At 41.6% G+C, this 23,829-nt stretch overlaps 1 protein-coding gene across 2 annotated transcripts in view; it reads left to right on the plus strand.

Moving 5' to 3' along the window:
* luzp1 (leucine zipper protein 1) overlaps positions 1-23,829 on the plus strand; it is a 49,708-nt gene that overhangs the window by 6,135 nt on the left and 19,744 nt on the right. For both annotated transcript variants that reach the window (XM_018663569.2, XM_051077992.1), the window contains exon 2: positions 12,639-12,701. The gene's annotated coding sequence lies outside the window, so the exon portion shown is untranslated. The remainder of the gene's footprint in view (positions 1-12,638; positions 12,702-23,829) is intronic.

Raw genomic sequence — 23,829 nt, forward strand, 5'->3', positions numbered from 1 at the left:
AGAGTATAGCATGACAGCATACAGTTGCTTAAGAAAGTGTTCAGACCCCTTCACTCTTTTCACACCCTATTGTGTTGTAGATTTGATTTAATGTTTTGCTAATTTATTTTTTTTTTAAATCCAAAACTTAAATCTCTTAAATCTCTCACTTAAATCTTCAGTATTCAGTATTCAGCTGGGGCTGTGGTCAGGTGTATCCTGTTAGCTATAATTATCCTTGAGATGTGTGTAGAACTTGACTAGAGTCCACCTGCTGGCAAACTAAATTGATTGGACACAGTTTAGAAATTCACACTCCTGCGTGTATATGAAGTCCCGCAGTTCACAGTGCATGTCAAGAGAAGCTACTGTTTATAGGACTTTCCAAATGCTAAGTTTACCTTAGGCTTGGTAAACTATGGTATACTATCTGAGAGGTTCAAAACTATAAAACCTTGGTTACATCATGTATTGAACTGTACCTTAGAAAATGGAGCATTAGCAGCATCTCTAACAAATGCAGATCTAGTCATCTTTTATGACAAACAGATGTCTTCAATGCTCCTCTATCACCTCTCCTCAGGAATTATCCACAGGTTGTAATGCTGACCCGTACCAGACTTCCAAACTTCCTCCTAGCTCCATATTTCTGGAATTTTAATTTATGAACACCCATCGCTCCCCTGCAGTCCCCAAAAGCAGGCAGCTGCCCTGCTGTTGACCATGTGAAGCTTCTTAAACTGTGGCATGTAACTGAAGAGGAAAAAAAAACCTCATCATCTGGTCTTCATTTTGGCTTCCCGACCGTCCACCATTTCCTTATCACACGGGAACAGACAGGGTTGCAGTTGGCATTGAGTCCATAGATGCCTTAGAATGAAATTTATTAATAGTGATATTTGTGATTGATGATTCATATATGTTTAGCATTTTTCAAGTTTTGCAGTTATTTCTACTTCTGAAGGTTTTTTTCTGGTATAGCTAACTGTGAATCTGTTAGTTTAGTCTTCAGACTTCACAGGGCAAGGTTTCTCATGTGAGTCATCTTTTGAAGTCTCATGTCTGTCTCCTTTTCTTCCTTTTCAACCGATAGCATTATCTCTAGTAGTTGCAATCACAGGTGCAAATACTGTAGATAACCTGTATCACAGTAGTGTTTTTTGTATTTTATGGCTCTTACACATGAATCGTGACTTCCTCTATCTTCCTCTCAAGCTGTCTCTTGCTCTCACAAACCCTGCCCTCCTTGCTAAGTACCAGTTTATTTAGCAAAACCCTCCTGCCAAGAATGTGTTTGTGGCCGTTTGATATATCCTGATAGCTGCAGGTGATAAGTTCTATAATGTTTAATCTGCGGCCTGGCCAGGACAGCTGCCCCACATGGCTGGAGTTTGGACCACATTGACTAATAATGTGGGTCACTCTTCTGCTGTGTTTGTGTTTTACACACTTCTCGGGTCGACCTGAAACACGGGAGTTTCCGCTTTTTGGATTAAATTTTTTTTTTCTCCCTGTGTGGAATTTGGTTTTCTGTTAGACATTTCAGCCTCCAACAAGTTGTTTTACAGAAGTTCCCTTGTGTGCCTGTTCTGCTCCTACGCTGTACAGGCTCCACAAAAAATGGCTACCTTGCTGATCCTGGAAGAGAAGAGGAAAGAAATGCAAAGGAAACAGACTTCAAAAGCATGTAGGAGGCACAGCAAGGCAGAGAAAAGGAGAGAAAGGGAGGGAGGGGAGAAAAGGACTGAGACATTTTAACAGGGGAGAGCTAAAGTTAAGACATTTCTTGTAAATTCCTTAGCCACACTTATATTTTTTTAGGTGTTCTCCTCCTCAAAGGGCCAATATTTCCCTTCTCTCCTTCTGATTGTTATCTTGTCTCACTCACTCTCTCTCTCTTTTTGCCTTGCTAAAGAGAAGTGCACCCCCCCCCCCCCGCTTTCCTGTCACTCCTCCTCCTTCTCCTGCCCTGGTCCAGGAGTATTTTTGGAAGTTAATGAAAAGAGAAATCTGAACCGCTTACCCTTAAAAGGCATGTCTGGGTCAGCTGGGTGGAAACTTGTGTTATTAATGCCCCTAACATTTTCTATGTGAGTGGGTCATCTGTGATTATAGGTATGCGTGTGTTCTGTGCTGTGTACAGTGCAGGAATGCTGTGGGATTGGGGGGGACTGGGAGGGAAGGAGGGTGGGCTAGCAAGCAGGCCTACGTCTTCAGGAAAGGAGGGGGGTGAGGGGCATATTTGGCATTTTTCAGGAGCCATTCCAGTCTGGTTCAAGATGCATTCTTCTTCCTAGAGATCTGGCCTGAGCAGCCAGACAGACAGTGATCAAGGGGAGGGACGAAAGGTGAACATCACGCTCTACTTCCTATCAGTCTTGTGATGCTGGTGGTGGAAGATGGCGCAGACTACACATACCCTGCTTTGATGAAGCCAAAGCTTAAAAAAAAGAAGCCGCTAACACAGGTGGTAAAAAGATACGAAAATACCACCTCATGCCACCTACAGATGTCTAACACCCCCCCCACACACACCAAGTCTGTAACCTCAATAATATCCTTAAAAGGCTAAATGTTGAACCAAAGTCCTTCACCCAGCAGCAGGGTTTGTATGTTTTGGGTACCATCACTACAATTTAATGAGTGTTTATATGCTGAGAGCTGTAATATGTCTCTTTCAACCTCTCTCCTGTGGCATTATAGTTACAGTTCTCTTCCCCTAGAATTTATGATGTTTAAGTCTGTTATTTTCAGTCGGATGGCTACTGACTGACGTGCCAGTTGTTGGCAGGATTTCAGTGTGGTAGTACCAGTCCAGTGCTCAGTAGAGGTCAGGTTCATTGTGAGGTTAATCACATCGATGTCGAGGCCTCATCTGTAGCAGAATGAACACATGTATACTTAATGGGTCTTTTATATAATCAAGGTTTGTTCATTTTTTAGTTAGAAAGTAGTTCATTCAGATTGTTTCTCAAATGATAATCACACACTGACCCAAAACTAAACTCAAAAGAGACTGGAAAATTAAATGATGCTTTTTGATGGAAGTTTATTGTCCTGACACTGGTGCTGCTGTTTCTGGGTGAGGCCCAGAGAGACAACATCAAACATGTACTCTGTCTTGTTTTGTGCTTTGATGTGTCTGATGTCTCTTATTGAAACTGTGGAATAAGGAACTACTTCCAACTGAAAACTTGAAACTGAAATGTGACAAAGTAAAGGAAAACTTGAACAGAAGAGTGTGGAAGAAATGCAGATGCTCACAGAATGAATAGTTTGAGTATGAAATAGAAATACCTATGGCAGATACTGGACCAATGTGTCAAACAGAACTCTCCATCACCATCATCCAAACACCAAATGGGGGGAAAATCTTTCCAGTAGAGCCTGAGAAACATTGTGAATCCATGCCAAGACCCACTGAAGCTGGCTTCTTGTGGTGGCTCAACACCTTACTAAGACACCTTATGTTGGTTTTTCCCTTAATTTGTCACTTATTTGTACTCGTAATGAGTCTGACAAATGATTTTTTATTTTCAGTACCATATGTACCTGCAAAACCCATATTTATCTTGCTAGGGAAAGTTGTTGACAGACAGACAGAGTATCAACAGACTGGAATGAAACCGCTGCCCGGAGACTCCAGTATGTTACTGGTCCCGATCAAAAAATAGTCTGGTTCATAATCCCCCAGGAAAACTAAAAACATTGTGAGCTTTAGCTTAAATATTCAGTATATTTCATGTATATGGTGTTATTAGTTCCTCACCCTTTATATTGTTCCCTTTTGCATTATTTCTAAATGCTTCATAATCCTGTTCAAAATATTCATGAATGTTGTTTGGATAAATAGAGATAAATATGTCTTGTCCCAATTTTGCACTCTATGGCTTGTTCCACACCGACTATGTTTGTGTATCAGATTCCTCTAACAGCAAAACTTTGCTCTGAAGTTGTGAGTGGAGAGAGAGAGAGAGAGAGAGAGAGAGAGAGAGAGAAAATCTGAGTGAAAAATAGTTGAAACACTCAGAGGGAGATATGGAGCAAGAAGCAGCAGGCCACCTGTAAAACATGACTTTTATAATGATCACAAGCTGTGATTTATCTGTTGTGTTCATCGAGAGAGAGAAGAAGGGAGAGAATAAAATGAGGCAGGTATTTGAGCATCTTTTCACACAAGCTGACTGTTAGTAGTCAGGGTTTTGCAGGCTTAGGACAGCTCTTGTGAATGTCAATCTCTCAGTCTCATCCTTCTTACTTTGCTCCTATCACTGCCTTTGTAATGGAACATACACCAGCAGCAGCAGCAGCAGCTGCTCTCCTTTCAGCTCAACACAGAGGGGGAAAGGAAACTGACTTAAAAAATGAAGGAACAGAATGAGAAGTTGAGGAAGAAAAAACATGAACTTTGAGCTTGTGATACCTTTGTCAACATCTTCAGAAGTGGCACTCAGAAACCCCCTTTGTTGATGTATAGTGTAGCCAAGAGTGTACTGTGTGTGTGGGTGCGGATGTTTGTTTGTTGACCATGTGTGACTCAAACAGTGCGGATTTGGATCCTCATGCTCTTCCTTTGCAAATAATCTGGCTGGCAGAGGCAGTCTTTGCTCTCATACCTCCACCTCGACTGTGAGGGTTATACTCCCATTCAGACTGAAAAACTCAAACACACACCCACCCACACACACACACACACACACACACACACACACTCCTGTCTGCCCTGCTTTAAGCCGTGGATCTACAGGGCGGCTCTCAAAATAAAATTCCTCCGGCAGATTATTTTTCTTGTGATCAGAAAATATACATGTTCTCAGAGAGAGGAATGTTCAGACGCCATGGCAACCTGGCCATTGCTCACTTCCCCCTCTTCTGTTTCTCTCATCCTCTGTTTTTACTTGTTAACTTACTTGTTTTGCTCCCTTAGAGGGTTTTTGCCATAGTTTGGGAAATGTAACAAACTTAAATCCTCCTGTCTCGACTTTGTTGCGCGCAGACAGTACCGTTCTTTTCTTTTCTTCTTCTTTCTTTCTTTTTGTCATTTTGTTTTCACTCACCCTTATTTAAGCCTAAACTGGAATCGTGTTTTTCTTTTCCCCCAGACATCCCTCCCTCCATTCATCCATCCATCCATGTATTAGCAAGTCTGGTTTTAGGAGCTTTCATCATTGTGGTGCTGATGCATGCAGACCCCGACTGTTAGGCTATTTTCAGCCTCTTTCCCCTCCTCTCTACCCTTTTTTCTCTGCTTTGGTTTTATTTTGGAGGAGATCTCTGCACTGCTGCCTTTTGTAAAGGGCAGCTGAGGGCTGGGTTGGCTGGTTTTCCCCTCCATGCCAACATCACTTTTGGAGCTCCTTCTCATGCTAGCTGTCCCGACCAGGGGAAGTGAAGCAGCACAATGCGAGCCATGGCAAGCCCATAAAAATAGACTGACTAAAGTGCATATTCTACTTTAAGAGACATGAAACCCTTTTATGTTCAAGTTTTATGCAGTAGTAGCAGATGAAGAGGAAGAATTTTGACTGAGTAGAGCTGCAACTAATCTTTTTTGCATTTTTTGCTTTTATTGGACATCTAATAGTATAAAAACAGACAGGAGATGAGGGAAGAGAGGGGGGAGTTGGACATGTAACCAAGGTCCTCTGCTGTGGTTATTTAGTATGCTGGAAACTGTTTGGCTATCCTAGATGCCCCCACTAATGACTGTTTTGTATATTGTGTTTTTGATTAATGATTTGGTGACAGAAATGTCCAAAAGTCCTGGAAAAATGACCACAGTTTGATGTGATGTATTTGAATTAGGGCTACAATTATTGGTTGTTTTAATTATCTGTTAATCTGCTTTTTATTTTATAAGTCAATCTCAAAAATGTCCAGGGGAGTCAAGGGTGACATCTTCAAGTGTCTTACTGTGCAACAGTCCTTTTTTTTACTTCCAAACGAAAGCTGCAGATCTTCACATTGAAGATGCTGAAACCAGAGAGGGTTTGGCAGTTTGACTGACAAACAACTTAAACTATTAATTGATTCCCAAAATAGTCAAGTAGTCTTTGATTGATAGACTCATCAACTGTCTGACGAATTGTTCAATCATCACAGCTGAGTTTAAAATGGTCTGAGTCACTGGAACATCTCTGCGTTCACCTAAGCACGTCAGCTCACACACATACCCTCCCATTTATTTAGACTGAAGAAGACAAACGCTCTCAGCGACTCAGACAATGAGCCAGTCATCAGCTTCCCTCCGGTGGTCCCTTCATTGCCCTTTACTTGTTTTCTCCTCCTCCCTGTGTGTCACTTTATGTCTAAAAGTCAGCTAACATTTGGTGCTTGTTAACAAAAGACACCAGTTTGGTTAGTGTTTATGGTAAAGAAGGTAATTCAGTATGCTTTCTAAGTCACTTGTGTGCACTCATCATCGGATAACACCCCTCTACCTGGTATAACATTGAATGTCTGGCTCACCCAAAGTTAGGTTGTGTTTGTGTGTGTGTATATGTGGTTACATGTGGACATATTCAGACACAGGAGCCTCACAAGAACCAATAACACTCCCGGGTCCCTTGAGTAGCTCATTTGTGCACTGTGGAACATTGTGGAATACCAGGCATATTTTATGATCCAACCTTCAGCCGGCCCTTCTCTTTCTCCCTGCATCTGGGTTTATTTGTAAAGCTAAGCCAGTCTGGCCATGCAACCCACCCCCACCCCCCCACCCCACTTAAAACATTGCATTTTAGACATTTAGCTGATGCCTTTATTCAGAGTAACTTACTGTGAGTGTGTGCTGTACGCTGCTCTGGCAAACTTGGCTGAGGAGTCAAACATGTGAACCTGTGGCCATGGGATGAATTACACATTATGGTTTGTCATCCTGTGAAAAGTTTAGGTCTCTATGTGGGTAGCCATGTATGTATATATGTACGTGTATACCCTGTTCTTGTGTCCTTGACCAACAGGCCTACCACATGTGGTGGTGTGTTTTGACTGTCTGGTCAAACAAGGGTAGAGCAGAGCTCAATGCCCATGGCAAAGAGCAACTCTTGCCCACCCACTTGGTCTTTCTCCCTACTTGTCTTAAATACTCTCACCCACTCTTTCATTCCATCTCCTTCTCTGCCTCCTCCCTTCCACTTTCTCTCTCTAGGTGTGGACTTGCACAGAGGAATGCAGTTAAATTAGTGTTTTATCTCTCCTGCCAGCCAGCTGCATCTGTACACCCAGCCATGCCAAGCATTTTGAGACACAATTGACCTTAAAAGGAAACAATAGCAGCCTATCAATTCTGCTCTGCCAGTCAAGGAATGGCTCACTCCTGCATGGGCAGGGTCCAGATCTCACACACAGAACAAGGAAGTGTTTGGAAACTGAACTTTGAAACTGCAGGGAAATGAGAAAGGCACAGTACACCCAGTAAAGTTTTTTTTTCTTGTTATTTTAAAGTTGTGTACTGCATGTACAAGGCTGCAACCATATTTTAGAAATACCAAGGTGCTATGTGTCTGGAACCCCACAACAGAACTATAATTAGAAATTTTGATAATTTGTTGTTTATTTGTTTTTTCACCACAAGCAGTACAACTGTGCTGTGGTGAAAATACTGAATTATTCCTTCTCTCTTTCTTTATCGGCCTAAAGCTAGTTAAATGTGAATGTATTAAGTCTAAACACACTGCAGTTAGCCTGTAAAATGCCTCACTATGTGTGATGAACAAGACCAAAAGTGCACCGTTGTTTGAGCTAAATGCTTAAGTCAGAATGCTAACATAATGATGACGACAATGTTAACATGCTGCTGTTTAGCAGGTGTGTTTACTATGTCCACCACCTTAACTTTGCTATTAGCACTAAAAAAGTACAGATGAGGTTGATGTTCATAAAACAAAGTAGTAAACTGAAATTTTGACCTAATGATGGTGCTTAATGAAAAGTGAGGGGATCACCAAGTGGTTACAGTTCAAACTAAAGGGGGCATGAATGTCTGTAACAAGCATTTCACTATAATTTAAAAATGTGAACTTCATTGTGAGGCAATAGGAAACGGCCGGGAATCACCAAAGTCAGTAGGATTCATCTTTTGTGGATCACAAGTTTCTGTACTAACTTTCATGGCAATCCATCCCATAGTGAGATATCTGTCTTGATCAAAGTGGTGGACCGACCAACATCTATGCATCCTTAGAGCCATGCACACGAGCATGACGAAGGCAAAAGAAAGCTGTCTCTTAGTGATTAGGAATGATTAGTTCGAGTCCTGAGATGGAAACTCTTTGCCAGCAAATGCTGACTTTGCTGACTTAAGTGTCCTTGAGCAAGACCCTAAATCCCTACAAGCTATATGAGATCTATCATGTTGCTGACTGTGCTCTTGGACTTGCAAAAGTAAATGATCAATTTACTGGGATTACCTTTGAGATTTTAAAGTATTATTGTATTACATTCGTAAAGGTATTTTACATCTACCAGTGTATTTTAAACTTCAGATTCACAATGAAATCATATTTGGTTGGCATACTTGGCCTTTAAAGACTTCTCCCCAGTTTACATGCCAGGAAGTTTCTGTACTGTTGAGCAGCATTATAAGTGTAAACCTACAAAGGTGTTCTGTGACATTGTTGTCACGTTACTGTTGTTGTATAAATGAATAATAGTCTATCTGCGTTGTCAGCATCAGTGTGTGAAAGCCTCAGCTGTTATTTGTGGAACAGGGAGGAGGGCTGCAGGGCTGTAAGTCATTAGATATTAAGACAGGTTCTGCAGGTTCACAGCAAAGTTAAAGAGGTGGATGGTTTTCCATTTGACATTCTTACTCCACCTTGCCGCTCTGCTGGAATGCAAATAGCAGTAGGAGGAATGCTGTTCGCAGCAAATGAAAAATCAATCTCTCGCTCAAGTCCTCTCTGGCGTTCCCTCCGTCTTTCTTTTGTTAGCTCCTTCTGTCTGCTACTCTCTGGATCTCTGTTTCCTGTCTCTCCCCATCTTTCTCCTCTCTGTGTATCTGCTTGTTCTTTCTGCTTCTCTCTATTCCTTATTCTCCTCTCTCTTTCTCTCTCTCTCTCTCTCTCTCTCTCTCCAGGCGTCCTGTTCACTGTGTTTGATTTGGGCATTCCTTTCCTCCCCAAGCAGACAAAACAACCCCAGACCTCTCTGAACTGCAGCCCCCAGTGCACGCACGCACACACACACACACACACACACACACACACACACACACAGACATACAGACATGCATACACACACTCTCCCTCCTGCTAATCACTCACAGGAAATGGGCTCCCATGCAAACGAGGCCCGCCTGGCCAGTGGAACCCAGGATGGAGTTTCAGGCCTTGAAATGTTCTCCAGTGGAGGAAATTGAACATGAGCTCTCTCTTCCCCCTTCTTTCATTCTCCCTCGTTTCCTCTCTTGTTTTACCTACCGTGGTTCCTCTGTCTTTTTCTATTGACACACTTTTTTTTCCCCCCACACTACATTTGAATGCATCCATTTTGCTGTGAAACATTACCATTCAGACCAACTAATGGACACATTTAGAGTTTCTCCTCCATGGAAGAGCTGGTGAATATGACGTCCACTTATGTTTGAGTGAAGCAATCTGTTGCTAGGTTGGCAGTTAGAAATAACTTAATTAGAAGTAGGTGTATGAAAAAGACACTTACACAAGCATCTGTGCCTGCCTGAATTACATTTGTTTGTGCTTTCGGTACAAGCCAGGTTAAAGCATCTCTTGCGAGACACTGTGGCAAATCTGACTCTGTGTATGCATGTGTGTGGGTGTGAATGGCTGCAAATATGCTGTACATGTTTGGAAAGTGTAAGCCTAAGTGCACAAAAACATACACTGATATCTTATCAAGAGCTTTCCATTATATGTGTGATAAAGAACTGAAAGATAAACGCTACATGATAAAATGTTTACTGTATGAAAAGAGAGGCTAGTCCCTTTACATGGATTTCTGCTCTGTTTGACATTAGTGTTTGTAGCGTCAGGTAAGGACTATTATGTGGTTTTGTAGTATCAGGACACTGACTGGACACGCTTTGTGAGCCAGGACAATATGTGCATGATACTTTGAGATAATCCCATCACATGCGCAGTGTACAGGAACAGTGATGTTCCTCCTTTGGTGTAATGCAGAACATAATACAAGGACACAAGTTTCGAGTGTCACAGGATATTCTTTTGTTTTTTGTTTTTTTTAGCTCTGTATTATGTAACAGCAACAAAAACAACAAAATTAGATTCATGATTCAAGGAAAAACAATCATAAAAAGTCAAATGAAAACCCTGGAATTAATTTGGACTCAAACCAAAAATGCACTTAAGAGCCTTTTGCAGAATAGCATTTTAATGAACCTATATTTTGTTTTGAATAAAAATGTCAGAAATGTCAATAAAAACTAATTTAGATTTTAATTTTAAAATATATATTGCTGTCATGGCTGTTGTATCTATAAAAGCAAGTTCAACATCAAAAAGATACAAAATACTATCATGATGAACTCCATATTATAAATGAATACACATTATCAATATTTTTTTCAGTGGAATCATGTTGTGATAATATGATCTTGATAATGATGGTGATATTCAACAGATTTCTTTTGTCCAAAAACAAACAAAAAAAATCTTTTGGGTTTTACACGTGAAGTTTGATGTCATGTACTGCATAACAGTGGAAGTTAAACATCAGTATGTTAAACATCAGTGTGTGATTTTTTGCAAATATTTGTCATTTTTTGATACATATCCATATAAAAAATGCCATATATTATTATTATTATTATTATTACTATTACTACTTCAAGTGAAGCCCGACCCAGCAAGTGTAAAGTTCAGAAGTTTTATTCATGATACAGTGTTGAGTGTATGAGTTCACACAAACGCTCAGTCTGTTAGAAATGACACTTGCTGTGGGGAAAAAAGTGCTAAGCGAACTGATGACTGGTTGTTCAGAGATGGAGACAGACCCCGGAGGAAGTGCCACCTCACACTGTTTCAGTGTATTCTGCTGAGTAATGTACTGAATCCTCCCCAGCCTGACACGCTGTGTGCATGAGGGGAAGGGAGGGATGAGGAGGAGCCAGCTGTTTTCAGTTTTGTTTGGTTATGGTTTGGCTAACTGTCTGAATGAATAGCTCCGAACCCCCCCCCCCACCACACACACATATATATATACACACACAACCCAACAACACATACAAACACAGACAAACATGTGGTCTCTGGTCACTGGGATATTTGGCGTCTCCTGGATTGCCAGGAATGTGTCGAATCTTATTTGTAAAATCACATATTTAAATTAAAATAAGTATTTATTGATCGCACAGCATAAAGGAAGCTGTTTTTATACTCAGCAGAATTACACATTTGGTTCTGTGCAGCAACATCGTTGTGTAGCGTGAGAGTGTCTGATGATTCAGCAAAACCTGTGTGTTGACGTTACACCGCAGCCTTCATGAATCTAACATGATGCAGCTGAGCACAGAGCGGCAGGGTTATCTCCTTCCTGTGAAGACAAGATGTGTGGGAACGAACAGAAAGGGTGACACAGAGAAGACCTGAGAGTGGCAGGAGCGACTAAAAGACTGACGCCCCGTGTCCATCAGCAGCTACTTACATGATCCAAGTGTCTGTGAGCACATCACTTGCACTACATCCGCACTCAGTTTAGACTTAGTCAACAGAGAAATTTCTTTCTGAACAGATGATTACATGATGTTTATAGATGATGTATGAATAGACTGACGCTGAATGATTAGTCAGTTGCAGCAAATAAGCATTATCTTTAAAGTCATATTCATTACAGTCCTCTTCAGCATGCGTGTCATGGCTTACAGTCATACAGCTTCAGACTGGTATGCCAGTCCAAAACTTTCCTTTATTCTGAGGACCTTGAGAATTTCTTATCAATGTTAGGATAAAAGTTAAGCTGACAGATCGTTCTTGGATGTATTTTGTATGTAATGTTCATTCCTAATGCTTAGTTCTATATCAGTGTGTCCTGTTGCTGCTTACAGTTCTCAGGAATTTTCCCCTTCTGTTTAAGCCCCCCACAACCCTCCTATTCTTCAGCCTACCCCCCACCCCCTCCTTCCACTTCCCTCTACCATCCTTTAAATTCAGTCCAGACTCCAGTCTTAAATCTGGATTCTCTGTGCTTAACCAAACATATGGAATGCTACTGTAGTGGAATGCTCCAAGTCTGGGTTGTTTTCTGTGTGTGTGTGTGTGTGTGTGTTTAACCATGCACATGTTTTGAAGAACGATGAGAGCTTCTAGGATGATGATGATGATTATGATAATGATGCGTGTGTGTTTGTGTATGTACCAGCGCCTCCCCTGAGAACTGAATAGGGCCTTCTGTTGTAGTGGCCAAACACACTGCTTGTCTGCTCATGCATGAGTCTACTGCAAAGCCTCCGAATGCGTCCCATATCTGAGCAGTTAGCTCATTCTTAGCCCGTTAGCTTGACTGCGAACCATCTCCCCTACAGTGACTGCATTGTCAGCCCGGCTGCAGGCTCAGGGCCTTGCCAACTGCCAAACATAATAGTGGAGAGGGATGGCATGAGAGTGTGTGTCTTGATATTATGATGACCAGTGAGTCCACTTTAACTAACCTTACGGCCTGCTTGTGTGCTTTTACCACAGGATGGAGAGTTTGCGGAGAGGAGCTTAACGTGCCACAGACATAAGGATTCAAATAAAATAAATGTAAGTTATGTCTTCCTGTTTTTGGGATTATGTTGATTTATTTGTGCGTCTTTATGTTTCCGCACATAACCAGGGTGTCACTGAAAGTCTGCAAAGTCATCATACTGTGAAAGAAATATGCAGTATGTATGCTTTACTCAACACAACACGCATTTTATTTTCGCTCAAAAGGAAGTTCAACATTTTGGGAAATCTGACTAGATCCCAGTATGTCACTGTGATTTACTGTTTTTCTCTTAAGAAAAAGCCCATAACTCATCTTTAACAACACAGGTTTTAGGGGTATTTTTCCACTGCAGGAGATGGAGCCAGGTGAGCTGTCTACCTGTGTTTCCAGCAGCTAGGGGAAAACTCCTCAGCATAATGCTAAACTAAGCCAATTGCCTCCTAGCTCATTGTCTGTACATCACACAGATGTGGCCATGATATTGATGTTCTCTTGTATCCTTTATCTTATGATGACACATAGCATTTTAGCATTCATCAAGTATAAGCATTAAGTCATTATAAGTGTATCAGGTCACCCAGTCATACAAAATGAATTCCCTTCTTCTTCAACTCCTCCAGCTATCTCCTTCTCCTCATCCTCCTCCTTTGCCCACCTTGCCCCCCTCCCTTTCTTTCTCCTCGCCTCTTCCGCCCCTCCTCTGCTCTTTGTGAGTCTGTTTCCTGTTGGGCACAAACGCCGGCGCCATACTTCCTTCCCCGTAGCCTGGAGTCACACAGGAGTGCCACACATAACGTACTGTATACAGCACTGTCCATGTTCTGTAACATATGGGTCAATACACTCAATAAAGATTCACACTGCTCTCAGGGACAACAGCTGGTGTGTGTGTGTATTATCAGACCAGGTTAGTCAGCAGAGATAGTATATTTGTCACTGTCTTACAGTATCTCTTTGGCTGTCTGCTCACACAACAACTGTTAGAGGTCAATATGTGGCCAAGGCGTGTTCTGTGCGTCGTCACTGAGCAGCATTTAAATGCGTTTATTATTCTGGATTCTAGTTCACATCCTGCCTGAGCTGAATTCATCCTAAACAGTCCGGAACAGACAAAAACCATGAAAACCCACAGTAAAACAGGAAAAGGTCCTCAGGTCAGTGTCCTGCTACTAGAGGCACGTACATCCCGCTTATATTTAGGTTTCCTCATAACCGGGAGCTTGGTTCTTTTAAAAAGGGATGTCACTGACTGTATGTAATGATGTTAAGAATGAATCATACTTAAAGGATAGTTAGACATTTGGTGAAAACTTCCTTCCTGAAAGTTAGATGAAAAGAGAGATCCGGGGCTAGCTGTTTTAAATCTCAAGGCTTATAGCTTATTATTTAGCATGCATGCATTAGAGTGGCCCTTAAAGATTTATGGTGATTTTCTGTTTGTGAAGTTGTAATTTCTGTTGCAGTCACACTTCTTGTCGTCTGTTCAGCCATGTTGGCTGTTGCTCCTCATGCAAACTGCCTAATTCTTGTTCTCCTTGTCCCAAAGAAAAGAATGTCACTCCTTTCCTTAGCATTAGAGGTCTTTTCAAAGGAAACACACTGGCTGTTTAAAATGTAAAGGAAATGGCTTTAACTGTGCAAATATTGACTCTGGGTGTATCATATCAGTTGGTTACAGAGCAAAGGGATATCTGTATGTATCAAAATTCATTCATACGAGCAGTACTTTCACAGTCAAACTATTTTATTTATTTAATAGCACAATCTATACTAACTGTGTGATTCAGTGTGCCTGTATCTCTTATATACATCTTATTTACCTCCTGCTACCTCTCCTGCTCTCCTCTTCCCTCCCTCCATCCTGCAGCCAGTGCTGCATTCCTGCTGCAGTAATCCACTCTGGCAGCTACCTGCTCTGCATTCTGTGGAGTCACTCCCCTCATCTCTCCTCTCGCTCTCCCCCTTCCTCCCTGTTTTCCTCTCTATCTCTTTTGCTTACCTCACATTATTACACACATTTTGCTCCGCACATTTGCTTCGTCTAAGCTTTTCTGCTGCTGCCCCGCTCTCTCGCTCTCTCTCTTTCTTTTTCTTCCTTCATCAGAGCGCCACTGAGGTCTCCATTCAGCCGCAGCAGGCAGCAAATGCCAAGGCTCAGGCTGATGAAGCACTGCCAAGCTCTGCCAAGCAAGCTCTGTCTGTGTGTGTGTGTGTATGCATGCTCTGTGCTAGGGTGGGAAACCAGTGAATGAGCAGGATGTCAAGCAGCCAGGCAGAAGGTGGAGGGGCTGTATGTTAAGAGCTATTGATGTGTCTATGAATTGACTGTGTTTGTCGGCAGTTGTCGGGGGCTGGTAAAATGCCCAATCCATCATCACCGGGGAATTTGACGATCAGCTGTCATCTCCTCCTCTCTTAGGTACAGGGAGGCATACAAATGCAGCAGGGTGACGGGGGAATGAGGGTGAAGTGCAACGGAAAGAAACCGGAGGAATACAGCAAGGGGGAAGGGGGGTGGGGATGATATTTAGAGGTAGGGGTCATATGAGAGGGATATGATGGTGACAGAGACTGAGAGAAATAGAGGACACAAGGAAGGAAAAGAATGAATTGTAAAACGGTCCAGTTGTCGTCCTTGACCTTTGCTGGAGGCAATGGCAAAAAACATAATTGCTGACCTTCCAGTTCAGCTTCACACTCAAGTAGTTTCTTCAATTGTGAAAATATATTTGCCCTATAAGAAGCAAATACCAGTGCACCACCATCAGTACATTCAAATGACATGATCATTGACTGCATTGAGTTTACTACATGATTTCTATCCTGAGTTACACGCCTGGTTGGCACCGACTTGTGCTTGATTTACAATTAGTTCCTTTACATTCCCTAACCCAGTCCATGTGGGGTCACTATTGCAAAGAACGGATATGAGGTAGCGCTTTCACTATAAATCTCACCTCGCCAGTCCGATAAGCCTGCTAATGCATTTGTGCGCTCTATGGCACCTGGCGCATCATTACAGTTCTCACACTTTGCTCTGTGTATCTGCAGATGCTCCCTGATACGCTGTGGATGCTGCAGGCACTGTATGTCTCTCTGTTATCTCCTGATTGTAAATGAAGCATTACGTTTTGTAAATATTTGTGTAACAGAGTGTGAGCTTAGGCTGAAGTTGGGTTTTACAGCTCCAGGCAAAGCTGGAAAACACTGAGAGCGTGCATGCCTCTACCAAGGCTGCAGAATCCATAAAAGTGGTTAGAATTTTAATCCAAAGAAAATGTAATGAAAGTGTGACATCTTTCGGTGCAGGAATTTAATAAGTAAAAGGCAAATAATTTATCAGCGCTTGGCTCTCTACTAGCTATTGTCTGTCTGCCTCACCTCATTCTTTCTAAGCCTGACTCACACTTATTCACATGGACACACAGACTGTTAGTTACCCAGTGTTGACTCTAACAAGTGTCATCATGTTGTGATGTTTTCATGTTCTCTTATCAGCGAGAAACGGTGACACACACACATACAGACACACACATTCCTTCCGCAGCAGTTCATCATCGCACACAACTTCACATATCCCTGTGCACTCATTGAGTCATATAAGGATTTTAGCTGACATCTGCTGATACCTGAGAGTGCCTGAACAGCTGTTGAGCATAGCTTTAAATAGGTAGACAGTGTTGGTCCTGACAGAGACAGTGTGTTAATGGGAGGTCAGAGAGTTTCTCTTCAGTTGGATTTATGTCAAACTGAGTTAGTTAAAGTTTTTGTGTTTTATTTTCTGGATTCAGAGTTATCAAATCCAAGGCTCAGCATGTGGACTCACATTTTGAATGTTACATAATTACCATCAGTGTGTGTTTCAAAGGTGTTTAGGCATACAATAAGTGAGCAGGTTGGCTCTTCGCATTCAGACACACAGCTATTCGTGAACTCACTGGCCACTGTGGAGATTAAAATCCATGACCCAAGATCACTGGGCCTCCAACTCTACCAACAGAAAATGACTGCAGCTACGAACATGACAAAGGGAGATAGTGAAATAAATCTAAGTGACTTCTTTGGGAAAACAAAATAAGTTATGTCACACTTAAAGGATAGAAAGTAGATTCATTTGAATTCTGTCTCTCTGTCTTTGCCATCCATGCTATCTAATAATGGCTCATATTAATGTCATGCCTTGCGTGGTGGGACAGTTACGTGGAGTCTACTGGAGTCTTCCTGTCTATCACTTCACAGCTGGGACTTCCCATGGTTTCACTCAGACAGCAAATGACACACACATAAACCCATTCACAAACCAGTTCAGTCTGCTGACCCTTAAAGTCTTTAAGTCTAAATTTATGACCCTGACAAATGTTTATTATTCTTTTTTTTGTGTGTATGAAAGCGAAACGTGTTTTTTCATTGCTTCTACTTAAATAAGATTTTATGCCTGCACATGGCTTTTATGGACACATGACTTCTATTAATTACTCACTGAGCCCGACTGATGTAGTGCTTTTATTTCGCTCATGTTGCTTTCTGATCATATACTGTGTGTAAAATCCCTAAGTAACTAATTTGCTAGAGATGTTTTTCTTACAGAATACTGATCATTAACATTTTATTGTCTCCCCAGATTTGAAGTATCCATGTAGTTTTTGTTGTCTGTGCAACAACCGCACTATTTAGCAGCACAAAAAATCCAGTCTCGTTTTCCAAGTTCCAGTCAGTCGGTTGCAGTTCAGCTCAGCTTGGTTTGGCTCAGCTGCAGTACGAAACAACACAATCTGCTCTCCTAATCAGGGCCTCCCTCCTGTTTGCCCCAGTGTCTCGTGTGGAGTGTTTTGCATGTTTACAGTGTCAGTGACCTCCGACCCCTAACACAGAGGGCAGCAGGCTGAGGACATGCCGGAGTAGAGTTGGGAAATATTTCATGGAAGCTTGGTGGCAAGTCACACGGGACATGAATTTGTGTGTTTACATCAATAACAAGAGCATTGCCAAACTTGTTTGCCCAAAGCAGACATTCAAGTGTTTATATGCTTAGCCCCACACAGATTCAGATGTATTAGTAAGAGCTTTAACTGTGCGTGTGTTTTTGTTTAAGTATTATATAAAGTTATAGCAGTTAAAAAACTAGAAGGACAGTGAGTGAGTGGATATTCTGGTCATGTCTGAATATAAGTGCCATTTCAAAAATGAATGAATTGACAGAAAACTAAATGTGTTACATTATGCAGTTCAGTGGCTGTCCATGCATCACTATCACACCTGAAATTTAATTTCAGCAGGATGTGGATTTAGAGAAAAGAGCAGAGTCATTCAGTGACAATACCTTTCAGACATCTGTTGAAGAGGTCAAAGCTTTTGGAATGTGAACACTTTGGCACACCTTATTTTTCTGCAAGATAAGAACTCAACACATGATCAGGACTGATAGCAAGATAACATTTTTTTCATGAGGATCAGCTGAAAAATATTTTTTGCAATATTCTGTGGAGGAAAAATGAAGTAATACAGACACAGTATCAGTTACTTCTAACATACAGTATAAACCGTTGTTTCTTTTCAACTGACATGCTGAATGCTGATGTGATACAGGATATCTGCAATAAGCCAATATCAGTCAATATATCATCAGTCAAACTCTAGGCTTTTTCTTACCTGATTATCAATAGAATTCAGATTATTACTAGTGTGAAATAACTATCAGGCACCAATGGGACCTTTTGAAGGCCTCTAATCTGTAGTATCTCCTGTCCTGCCAATAACTACAAACACATTACAACTGTTTCAGCTGTTTTTTGTGTCATTTCAGGCGAGTGCTGAAACTGAGAGGTACTGGAAAGATATTAGCTGTAACAGGGAAATGTAGGGAGTGTAGCAACTCTCTCTCTGTTCTGGTGAGCATCCATTTGGCTAAAGAGTTGTTGAGCAAGATACTGGATCTCTCCCTGACTGCACTGTGTGATATTCAGTGTTTTCATTGTACTGACTAGATTAAGGTTGTTCCAAATCTCCTTGGCTGCAGCTCTGCCCGAGGACCAGCAACTATCAACTGACTGGCCAGTATTTTCGGGTGCTGCTGTTTTAAATAGAGCATCTAATGTCTTTTGCCCCGTTCTGCTTCTTGATCGTAGTAACAGCAACCAGTGCATGTAATCCTGTGTGTAGTGCTAAGAACATGCTTTAATTTACTGTTCTGCCACCAAGATCAGGAGCAGAGCTGAAAGGCTTTGAGGGCTTTGAGTCGGGCTTCAAAGTCACATCTTCAATCAGGTCGTAAACAGAGAAGCCAGAAACTTTGTGTATGTGTTGAACCGTCATACTCTTGCTTGAATGCTGACAGGTCAGACACTGTAGCTCCTCTGGTTTTTCTCTCTCATCCTGCCATGCCTGTCTCACCCTTCCTTCCTCCTGTCACTGGCATTTCTCATCCCCCTCCCCCATATTTCCCGCTCTCTTCTTATCATGCCCTCTTGTACAAGCAGAGTGCAGTTTTTTTTTTTTTTTTTTTTTTTTTAAGCCCCGGCAACAAGACCCTTGATGTAGAGAGACGGGGAGGAGAGGAGAGACCTAGAAAAGGCTGTGGGTTACTGGGCTAAGACCAGAGAGAGGGTTGTTACTTTCCAGCCAAATTTTCAAACTAAATCCTACCACTATAATGTTCACATGAAACTTTACCACGAGGAAAACCTCCACCAACTAAGCATAACCTTTGACCTTACTGGCCTAGAGTGTGTCAAGTTTTACTATGTCTGTCTTTCTTTTTTTGGATACAGAAAAGAAGTAAACTGTAATTGAGATTTCCAGTCATGTTTATTATTATAACCCTTATGACCCTGTGTGTCTGTACTATATGTGTATGTGCTTTAGTCGTACCAGTAAACGTGTATTTTGGGAGCTTGGAAATTTTGTGTGCAGACAACCTCTTCTTTTCTTTTATGTCCTGTTGTATCCTGAACCGGTACCCAACTGTTATGCGCTCTATTCACCTGCTTTGAAACTTGTCTTATTACCATACATATTAGAACATCCCAATATATCTTTCAGCTAATAGTTAGTTTCATTATTCATTCTTCTGAATATTTTCTTGACTTATTGTCTTAAAAATTGTTGCTGGTTAATTTTCTGTCGATCAGTCAGTTGACTAATTGTTTCAGTTAGTTGAGTAATTGTTGTTTTCACAAACTGTTGATGTGGCTGAGCCAGACAACAACCTCCTTAACCAGCAGTAAGCCTTTTCTTGTGCTGTTGTCTTCATTTTCTTTTTTTTCTTCCTTCCCTCTCCCCCTTATTTTGGTTTTCTGACTCCCTGCAAGTGTTCAAAACCATAAAGAGCAACTTGTTCCTCTTAAAATGTAAAATGAGTCCAGACTGTTTACAAATGACGGGAAGTCCAAACTAAAATGAAGCTAAGTGGCCGTGCTGAGCATTTCCACTCATCGACAGCCAGGCCTTGGAGGAATTATCCCCCAAGAGTGATGGAGCAAATTTATCATGAATCGATTCAGTGTTTATTTTGCATTCAGTATATATTTTAATGGGACAAATACTTGGTTGAAGAGAAGTAACTAAGGAGAAAAAGGAAACACTGTCACTAAAGAAAATGTTAACATTAATTGATGTTGCCCTGACAAGGAGACAGCATCTGCTTTGTCATTTATAGTGGTATTGTGGTTAACTTCCACGTCCTCTCCCATAAACAAATCTATTTTTCTACCAGAGACGACGTCTTGTTTACCCACTATTTCACCACATTTCAATACTTATACTGTAAGTGGTCATTTCACCCAGGATGTTAAGGAAAAATCCAAGGAGAGTAGGTATTCCTGTCCCATTTAAGCCCACTTTAATGAACCAGCTACATGACCATAGTTCCTTATCCATTTTTCTGCTGAAATGCAACACTGCCTTTTCATTTCTTTACCATTTTCCAGAAGCGGTGCAAAACTGAAAGGGTGAAAGAAACGGAGAAAAAAGTAACATGACAGCACAGGAAACGACAAACCGAACATTATGGGATGCCGGTTTTCTTTTTCTTGGAAAAACGGAAAAATTCAGGCCAAGCATCAGGTCTCCACCATCTTGTGGCTTCCACTGCTGCGCCAGCATCCATCCACTGCAGTCATCCCTCCTCACACACACACACACACACACACACACACACACACACACAGTATTTGTCACACATTCACATATTCAAACTAGCTGTAACCCCCCTACATGGACATCGTGGTTGAGGCATTTTGATTGGACTCGAGCCCTTTATTAACTACCATTTATGAGGCAGAAGAGCTTCAAACCCATAAGTTCCAACCTAACGTCAAGTGCAAAAGAGAGGGGATTTTTTTCTCTTTCTTTCTTTCCTTCCTTCTCTCTTTCATGGAGAGAACAGAATGTACTGAAGGCAACAGGCAGGCAGGAAGAGAGTGGCTAAAGCCCTAATGATATGGTATATGATTGTAACCTTGGTGTGTGTGTGTGTGTGTGTGTGTGTGTGTGAGAGAGAGAGAGAGAGAGAGAGTGCAAGCAGAGTGGATGGGCCTCTTCAACAAAGTTTTACTCACAAGTCCTTTGGAATTGTTCATTAAAGACAAAATGAAGCCTCTCTGGTTTTCCCTCTCTTTGTCCTACCCTTCCTCTTGCATGCATCACTATCTGCCTGGCCAAGGTGGAAAAGTTGGTGTATCGACAAAAGCAAAATGTAACAAAATGCAGTGGAAACAGACTTACGCATGCACGCATGGGACTTAAACATTTTTTGAAGAGACTGAAAGTAGCAACAGAACGTCAGATATGTGTGGAGTGATAATAAGACCATATATCCATCATGTTTTCTGCATTGTCTTTCATCATTTAAGAGTTGACTTGCATTCTTTTAATTATACCGTCTTGTTGTCTCTGTTTCTACCGTGGTTATACCAATACCTGTCTGGGGAGTTAGTGCCACCAGCTGTTTATCGTGACAAACTTAAATATTGATAAAACAGCAATGGATGGAAATGTCCATTAAATCACATTTTCTTTTGCCTCATTTCTTGAAATTCAATTAAAATTTGTGTATACCCAATGAAAACCCACCTGTCAATCAGTTTTTTTATATAATGCGGAATCACAACAAAAGTTATTTCAAGGCAGTTTTCATATAGCGCAGGTCTAGACCATACTCTTTCTATTATTGTGTTTACAAAGAAAGATCCAACAGTTCCCTGTTGGCATCTTTATTTCTAGGTCTAAACTGCAATTTCTAGCCAAAAGGAGGCACAGTATTAACTGGAACTGTAGCTCACCTATTGTTTCTGATTCTACTTTGCTGTCTACCCTCTTCTTCAGCAAATTCACTCCCATGCTAACTTTCCAACTTCACAGAGCCCCATAGACTTTTTCAGATAGAGCTCATGTCAAACCAACTGTGCTCTTTGGCAGCCAAACCTTTTGCTACTGATCAACACTCTCAGTGCCCTGTGTCTCATAACAGCAGCAGTAGGAGTGCAAAATGGAGTGAGAGGTCAAGTTGGGAACTTCCTGTCCAGATTTCAGGAAGTAGAAAGTGCCAGAGTCGTACAGTGTAGCACTGAGCAGCCAGTCAGGGCTTGGTTTAAGCCGTTGTCAGGGTTTTCTTTAATTTATATGGAGCTGTGAGTTTGGATAGAGGTGATATCCTGCAGTCAGATAATCACACAGATTGTCTGCTTAGTGAGGACAATGTAACAATTGCAAAGACAATCACTGGAATATCTCTGACTGAAATCAGATCTGGACTCATAATTGTCCTGATCCTCCTTAGAAATATTTTCATATATTCTCTGAATCCTGGCCATTAGACTCAGACAATGCCCTGGTTTGGAATGAGCTTCAACACAGAGAGAGCCCTAGGAGAGCCTGTTAGTGGCCTGGATAAGAGCATTGAAGGCAGAGCGAGGGACTGGCAGTGCCCTGGTTAGTCTGTCATTAGGAATGTGTCTGCATAAAAGGGGTCAGTTTCCCTGCCTCACAGCCCTTACCCCCCTCCAGGTTTTCCATAATTGTCAAACAAAGCACAGAACAGGGGAATGAAACTCAATTTGAGCCTAGTTGAGAATATCTCAGCAAACCTCCTCACACCTTCCTTCCTTGTTTTCAAACTCTTACATCTTTTGCTTTTTATGCTGTGGTCTTGAAGATGAATAATAAAAGTAGGAATATCCTCCTGATTCATGAGTATCCAGGTGTGGAGAATCAAAGGAGTTCAGGAATATTAGAGTTCATCAGCACTTATCTATTTAGGTCATGGTTCTAAATGGAATGAATTCATGGTTTAAGACTAGACACTGATGGCCTACATTCCCTCACCATCATTTCTTTGACTTTCATCTCTTGCCTCTCCCTTTTCCTCAATCAGTTTCATCTTTCCTCCTTCCCATCTCACCCACCATCTTTCCAATTCCCTCCTGTCTTGTCCTGAATGTAGCTAATGAGGCCCCAGCCCTGTGATAAGTGAATCAGGTATGTTGATTGGTTTGGCAGAGGCGGGGCCCTTGCCAGAGTCGCTTTGCACGCACCGCCGCCCCTTAAAAGCGCCCACTTGGCCATGCTGGTGTGCGTGTCTGAGAGAGATCGAGGGGAGAGATGAGGGAGGGAGGTAGAGAACTGGCAAAGAAATAAAAGGGAGAATGAGAGGAGAGGTAGGCAACCTGCCAAGACAGGAGTAGCTGGACCTAACGAAACGCCATTATTAACCAGGATGAGGCTTGACCAAAGCTGCTCTCAGAGTTGTTGAACTTCAGATATCATGCTAAACCCTATCAGAAATCTGTTAATGCCAAAGTTACGAAGACATAATTTGAAGGATGTTAGTGGGCAGGACAGTGGGACCACCAGATTGGAAAAAATATCAATCTAGTTTGGTGTCCAGAAATCACTTTTTTCTCCTTGGGCACATTGTAATTCTCTTAAGTTATTAAGTGGTTATATTTTCCCTGTGCTGCATAGTGCAGTCTGAAGACCTGTCATAAAGAATTGAACTATAGCTATTGAATTTTTTCATTGCCAGCAAGCACTTTCTGTTTTTTATGGATATATGGGAATTCCACTGGAACAGAATCAGTCAGGACAGGTTTGGACCACAGTGACCACCTCAAGACAACAGAGGAAAAATTGGTCTACAACTCACTTAACAAGCCGCAGCTGGCTGAAGATAACGCAACACAAAAC

This window comes from Lates calcarifer, linkage group LG19 (assembly GCF_001640805.2).
Source record: "Lates calcarifer isolate ASB-BC8 linkage group LG19, TLL_Latcal_v3, whole genome shotgun sequence".
NCBI lineage: Eukaryota > Metazoa > Chordata > Actinopteri > Centropomidae > Lates > Lates calcarifer.